Genomic DNA, 8,237 nt, shown 5'->3' on the forward strand with positions numbered 1-8,237 from the left:
TTCAAATGGAGACTTCTCTTTTTCATGAGATATGTCTCTGTAATGGCACAGTTTAGGATCTTCATACTGATGCTCGTTCACTTCCATGTTCAAGGACGAGACTGTGGGATCATTAATGCCAATCCCTGCACTACCCGAATCAATTACACGTACTCCAAGATTAGCTAATTGATGGAGCTCGTGAACCATCTCTTTCTTTTCGGGAGGAACTTCACATAAACTGCCCATTGATCGGTGGCTAAGCGCATCGGCTACCACATTTGCCTTTCCGGGATGGTAAACAATGTTCACATCATAATCTTTTAACAATTCTAACCACCGCCTCTGCCGCAGATTTAACTCCTTCTACTTGAAAATGTACTGAAGACTCTTGTGATCTGTATAAATATCAACATGCACACCATACAAGTAATGTCTCCACATTTTTAATGTATGAATGACTGCAGCTAATTCGATATCATGAGTTGGGTAGTTCTTTTCATGTTTCCATAGCTGCCTCAAAGCATAAGCAACGACTCTACCGTGCTGCATTAACACGCATCCTAGCCCAACACCGAAAGCATCACAGTATACCACGTAACCATCTGACCATTCTGGAAGTGTTAAGACTGGAGCTGAGGTTAATCTGTTCTTCAACTCCTGGAAACTACGCTCACAAGCATCATTCCACTGAAATTAAGCTGACTTCTGGGTTAGCTTCGTCAATGGTTCAGAAATAGATGAGAAGCCCTCTACGAACCTTCTGTAGTAGCCTGCTAATCCCAGAAAACTACGGACTTCCATAGGCGTTGTAGGTCTTGGCCAAGTCTTCACAGCTTCAATTTTCTGAGTGTCGACTCGAATACCATCATTTGAAATAACATGGCCCAGAAATGTTACAGAATTCAGCCACAATTCGCACTTTGAAAATTTTGCATATAACTCCCGGGCTCGAAGAATGCCAAGAACAATTCGCAAATGATCTGCATGTTCTGATTCTATGCGAGAGTACACCAGAATATCATCAATGAATACTATCACAAATAAGTCCAAGAGTGTCCTGAACACATTATTCATTAAATTCATGAACACTGCCGGAGCATTAGTCAACCCAAACGACATTACTAGGAATTCATAGTGGCCATATCTCGTTCTGAAAGCTGTTTTGGGAATATCTCCTTCTCTAACTCTCACTTGATGATAACCCGACCTCAAGTCTACTTTAGACAACCACTTGGCACCTTGTAGTTGATCAAATGAGTCATCAATCCTTGGGAGAGGAAATTTTTTCTTTGTCGTCACTTTGTTCAATTGCCTATAATCGATGCACATTCGTAGATATCCGTCTTTCTTTCTCACGAACAAGACTGGTGCTCCCCACGGTGATGAACTGGGTCTAATAAACCCCTTTTCAAGCAAATATTTCAACTACGCCTTTAGCTCTTTCAATTCTGCCGGAGCCATTCGATACGGAGGAATAGAAATAGGCTTGGTGTCTGGCAACACATCAATGGCGAAGTCAATCTCTCTTTCTGGAGGAAGACCTGGAAGTTCATCTGGGAATACATCTGGAAATTCATTCACTACCGAAACGGATTGGAAAGTTGGCGACTTTGCCTCGGTGTCATAAACTCGGACTAAATGATAAATATAGCCCTTGGCTATCATCTTTCTTGCCTTAAGGTAGGAAATAAACCTACCTTTTGGAGAGGCTGTATTACCCTTCCATTCAAGCACGGGTTCTCCCGAAAATTGGAATCGAACTACTTTCAATCGGCAATCAACATTAGCATAGCACGAGGCCAGCCAATCCATACCCATAATTACATCAAAATCTAGCATTTCTAGCTCGATTAAATCAGCTTTGGTCTGGTGATCACATATCACCAGTACACAATTTTTATACACTTGTCTCGCTATCACGGGATCACCAACCGGAGTGGATACCTCAAAAGGTTTGATTTTCTCAGGTTTCACCCCAATACGACCAGCAACATATGAAGTAACATAAGAGAAAGTAGAACCTAGATCTATCAAGGCATACACATCATGGGAAAATATGCATAATGTACCTGTAACCACATCTGGGGAGGACTCAAGATCCTGTCATCCCGCTAAAGTATATACACGGGGCTGAGTGGCACCTGAAGTAGATGCTACCCCTCTGCCTCTACCTCGACCTGCTGACATCTGGGGAGTTTGCCCTACCGGGCGTACTGAGGAAGAACTAGCTGCTGAACATATGGGCTGAACCCCACCTCTACCATACCGCGAGGGACAATCTCGCATCAAATGTCCAGTCTGTCCACAAACATAACAAGCATCTGTGTCCTGGCGACATGGCGCCGAGTGTAATTTCCTGCACCGGCTACATCGTGGAACTGGTGGTCTCCTCTGACTATAGTCACCCCCAAACTGAGAACCCGAAGCTCTCGAACTCTGGCCCTGTCCTGAAGGAAAGGAGCGATCAAATCTCCTATCTACAAATCATGAAGGCGCACTAGTCACTGACTGGCCTGAATGTCGGGAATAAGTCTGCCTTGATCCCCCTCTATAGTCGCTACCTGCCCCCATAGATCTGGCCCTCTTGGTTTTCCTTCTATCAATGTCGCGATCACCTCTTTGTGGATGTTGTCGTCCCTTTAAGTTCTGGGCATGGGCTTGTATGCGGGAAATATCCATCCCGTCTTGCAATGAAGCCGTTAAGCAATCTGTAAATAAATGTGGCCTTAAGCCACTCACAAATCTATGTACCCGATCTCCCATGTCGGCCACCATAGTCGGAGCATATCTAGCCAAAGAATTAAATTGCATGCTATACTCCCGGGCACTCATATTTCCTTGCTTCAAATTTAGAAATCTATCCGCTCTAGCTCGGCGGACCTCGGGTGGCAAATAGTGACGGATAAAAGCATCTACAAATTCTTGCCATACGGGTGGAGGCGCATTCTCTTGTCTCGATGCTATCCAATTATTATACCACAATACCGCCACATCTCGGAGTCTATACGATGCCAACTCCACGGATTCAGTCTCGGAGGCATGAATAATTTTCAATGTCCTCAACATCTCATCTATTTAACCTTGCGAGTCTTCATCCGGCTTCGACCCGAAAAACTCTGGAGGATTCAAACTCATAAAGTCACGGGCTTGGGTACTAGCTGACCGATCACTTGCGCCCTCATTCTGCCGCTGTGCCTGAGCGGCAACCAACTGTGTCAATAAGTGAATGGCCTCGGTCACTTGTTGACCCGAAGCACCCGGTGGAGGAATTGGAGCTGAAGCTCCCCCCTATTCTTCCACATTAGGCGGGGTGGAGGAAGTATTAGATGGAGCCTCATTTTGTGACTCACCCTCCTCTATATTCATGGGCGGCTCTCTTTCTACCCGCCTTTTTGTCGTAGTCTTGCCCTTCTGGGCGGCTGTAGCTTTTCCCTTTGGCGGCATTTTTGAAATCATAACACACTATTAGGAGGGGAAAATCTTATAAGACAGCTCTATCGCACGATCTCTTAAGAAGAAAGATGGTCGTTTTTCCTAAATGCCCTGTAGCCTCCTGTTTATTGATGTGACGCGTAACACACCATAAACAAGACTCTACTAGACACCGCTCGTAGACACTTCCTAGGACTGAACTGTTCTGATACCACTTTTTTCATGACCTAGCTAGGGGCCGCGACGGGTACCCGAGGCTAACCACCGAGCACCGCTCATTCTATTACTCATTATACTCATTCAACGTTCCTTTATCAATTTCATACCCGAATTATAAGAAAATCATCTTTCATTTGAAAACATGAATACTTTTATATACTTAAGCCCTTCGGCCATAAAATAATATATATACATAGTAGCAACCTCGTGAGACCACATCACCCACACTGCGCATCTACGAGCCTCTACTGGAGTACTAGACATAAGGACGAGACAGGACCCCGTTGTGCCCAACATATAAAAATATACACAAAATAATAATCAAGCACCTCCGGAACGAAGTAGTGCTTTCAATCAGCTATCAGCTCCTACGTGTCTGGATCAAGCTCGCCTCCCTGTCTACCTGTGGGCATGAACACAACGTCTAAAGAAAACGGACGTCAGTACGAACATTGTACTGAGTATGTAAGACAGGAATGAAATAAATATAATAGAAGGATCATGAGCCATAAGAGAAAGATCTAACCAGCACGAGTTTCATAAGTGAATACATTTCGTACATATATCGTATTTTTATATAATCATGGTACATATATCGGCCCATCACATACATCATCACATCATAATCCTCATCGTTATCCCGCGTCCGGGTAACCATCATATGCCGCCCACTAGTGGTGATCATGCCCGGCCCTCTAGGCTCGGTGTAAACATAGCAGCCCACCTTAGCGGTGACATGCCCGGCCATTTAAGCACGGTGAAATCATACGCAGCCCGCCTTAGCGGTGACATGCCCAACCATTTAGGTACGGTGGAATTGTATCGTCATATAGTCAATCATAACCCATCATTATTGCACATCTCATGAACATATCATAATCTTATCATAGCTTGGCATTTTCATACATAACATAGGCATATTACAGGCTAGCATTATTGATCATCTTATAGACATATCATGACTTAGTATCATTTCACATTTATCATTAGGAGCATACATTAGATTTTGAAGGCAACCATGGCTATGTCGGGGTGACGTAAGGTCGTGAACCCCAGATTATATTATGAACATTTATGAGTATTCTGCCTCACCTTGAAGGAAATAGTATGTAAGGTGAGTGTTAACAATAATGATATCATTAACATTATAGGATCATCATATCATGAACTTCTAGAATCTCTATACTTTAACTCATCATCATCGTTATCATGCTCGAATGTAGTTTGGTATATATACAGACTCATAAGCTCCATCATATAGGAGGATCGTGGAAAGCTTGAAGGATTCATGCATTTGAAGGAAGGGATTTGCCTTACATACCTTTGTTGTTTATGTAATCTATCGCTTGCTTGTTCTCCTTTAATGCACATGTTCTACCTTCAAGAGAATTCGTATCGACATTAGCTAATAATTATAAGAACAGACTTACTAACACTAGAGATAATTGGGCAGCACTTCCTTTGTTTATACTACTTTTCTCATGTTCTATATCAACTCCCAAACGTTCATATCAACATTCACAATGTCGCACACGACAATCGTCATTTATCTACATTTACCACAATTCACCATTTCCCTTCAATTTCTCCACAATTATGGTAATGAATCGCTATCGCGTCTTCTCACATATAATACCTATTCCATGGTCTAAATGTCATTTATAACGTATTCACAATCGCAACATATCAACATTCATCATTCATCCCAACCACTATTCAACAATGACATTATTCACTCATTTATGACCCATTTTCTATGTCTTTCTATAATTCAAGTGTCTCAGCCTTCCAATACCTTAAACAACATCGTATGGTCATGAAACTTACCTTAGGTGATAAATGAACGAGCCTTGAATGGAAATACTCTTCTAGCACCAAAACCCTATTTCTCTCACCTTGAGTTTTCTTGGTTTAGATGAACTTTGGCTAGGTTTCATACACTTGTTTTCATGGATTTGGTGTTGTTAATCTTGGATTTCCCTTGAATTCTTATGGATGAATGATGGAGAATATTCCAGAGGTTTCTTGAAGTGTAGAGAGTGGAAATGAAATGAGAAAGGGTCCCTTATATTAAATTGAAAGTTGTCCCGACCAACTTATACGGACCAACATACGGTCCGTATCATTGGTCCAGAGAGTAGTGTCACGACCCGGCTAGGGGGCCGCGACGAGCACCCGGTGCTACCCCACCCGGGCACCCCCTTATCGTACATAACATAACATCTAGGTGAACCATAAGTCAATTCGTGCGTTTTATTTTATCGTTAATCATATTGATCCCATTAGACGACCATCATCATTTAACATATCATAGGCATCTATGCCACATCATAAGTACAAGGCCGACGAGGCCAACAAAAGATATACAAATCATGGGTCGACATGACCGAACATCTCTACCCACATACACATGACTACGAGCCTCTAAGAGTGTGACATATCGTATGAGCGGGACAGGACCCCGCTATGCCCATAATTATGTACACAAAAGAATGAGTACGTAAAAGCTATGGCTCCGAAGGAAATGGAGCTCCGCTCTGTAACCTCTGAATAAGCAGCTATGGATCAAGTCTGTCTCCCTGTGCACCTACGGGCATGACGCCGCGTCCACAAACAAAAGGACGTCAGTACGAAGAATGTACTGAGTATGTAAAGCATGAGCAACATCAATAAATAAGCATCATGAACAACATATGAAATAGCATAGGAGGGGGGGAGACAATAATATCATCGTCATAGCGCTTACCTGCCTTTCGTGGGACTTTCCATTCCTCGTATGTATTTGTACACCTACGTCATCATCCGTATTCCGTAATAGTACTCGTACCATACTTGTGCTCATATTCGTATACATGTCCTTATTCGCATTCATATACATAGTCTTTTCACATTCATATTCATATTATATACATAGCCATACTCTTATATACATACATAGCATGCCCGACCATAAGGTTCGGTGTTCATACGTACTTAGCCAACCAAGGCTCAATGTTATTTCTACCTGGCCCTACCAAGGCTTCATGGTTATCCGTACTATCTGCAGGCGTGTGCGCGCGTTACGTAATCGTATACATACTTTATACATAATCATATACATATATACATCCATATACATATATTCTACCCGGCATTATAAGCTCGGGGTGTCATTATAGCCCTTCGTAGGCACATGTGAATATAATAGCCCGTAGGCACCTTTAGCATCATTATTATTATCATCTTCATCACTATCATCGTCATTATTGCTACATCCATATCTTAGGCTTACTCGTCATATGAGGGGCGTAGTACAATCATAGTACATGTTAAGGATCGTGAGCTTATGAGCTCGGAGTGTCAATCATTGGAATACAACATACTCATATAGAGGAATTAGAAATTTGGCCAAGAACCATGCCTTATGAGAGAAGGGTTAGCCTTACATACCTTTTCGTCGGACTATTCTACACTTGCACGTTTCCTTCCAATGCTAGCGTCTATACCTTCATTAATATCATAACAATGGCCATTAGTCATTCACATCATCCACATTATCTAGATTTCTCAATTTGCTTCTAATTCTCCCATATTTATGGTCAGGACCTCCAACTTCGTCCATTCGTCTAAAGTGTCTAGTTCATGCTCTTAGTACCATTTATAATACATTCATATCGTAACACAACAACATTCATAAATCAATTCAAACTATTTCTCAAAATGTCACTATTCACCATTCATGACCTAGTTGACCACATTTTCTACAACCCATGTATTTTAATTCTCCAATACCTTAAACATCTTGTAAAAATCATGAATCTTACCTTAGAAGTTGTAGGAACAAGATTGGGTTGATAATACTCCTCTTTGAGCAAAACCCTAGTTTTTCTCCATTTGGATTTCTTGACTTGGATGATCCTTGATGATTCCCTTATCCTTGATTCACTTGTCTTAATGTTATTGATGGCTTATAATCCTTGAAAACTCATATAATAAATGTAGAGAGAAGTTTTAGAGAGAAGTGGTGTAATGTTGTAATGAAATAAAACAAGTGTTGGTCCCTTTATTTAATGACTTGTGAAATTTGTGCTGAGATGAACAGTGGTCGTCCATGGAGGTTTACGGACCGTATTCCACTATACGGCTCGTTCTCCATGGGCGTATTTAACCATTTCCAGAACCAGAAGCTGGGCTGCCTTCATGGTGGTTTACGACCATGGTTTACGGGCCGTAAATCACTTTACGGTCCGTCCACCAGGTCGTATTTAACAATTTCCTCGGCTGGCAGAAAGTTGAAACCTTGCATGGCAGTTTACGACTGCCAGTTTACGGACCGTATTGCAATTTACGATCCGTATTTTGAAACCTTCCCATATTTCTTAGACTTCTCATTTTAATCACCCCCGTCCATGCACATGCATCGCTCACCTTGTATCTCATCTTAACTTAGCCAACTTCCTCGTCTCACATCGGATACTTTCGAAATCTCGCCTAAGGTTATCAAACGTCGTTTCTTGTTCATAGACATCATGCACTCATATTCATCACTAGTTTATCCACTTGCGTACCAACAGAAATTTTCCGAGGTGTAACAAGTAGTGTCCCTCTTGGATAATTATATGGCC

The sequence above is a fragment of the Lycium barbarum genome, chromosome 5 (genome assembly GCF_019175385.1).
Source record: "Lycium barbarum isolate Lr01 chromosome 5, ASM1917538v2, whole genome shotgun sequence".
In the NCBI taxonomy this organism is placed as follows: domain Eukaryota; kingdom Viridiplantae; phylum Streptophyta; class Magnoliopsida; order Solanales; family Solanaceae; genus Lycium; species Lycium barbarum.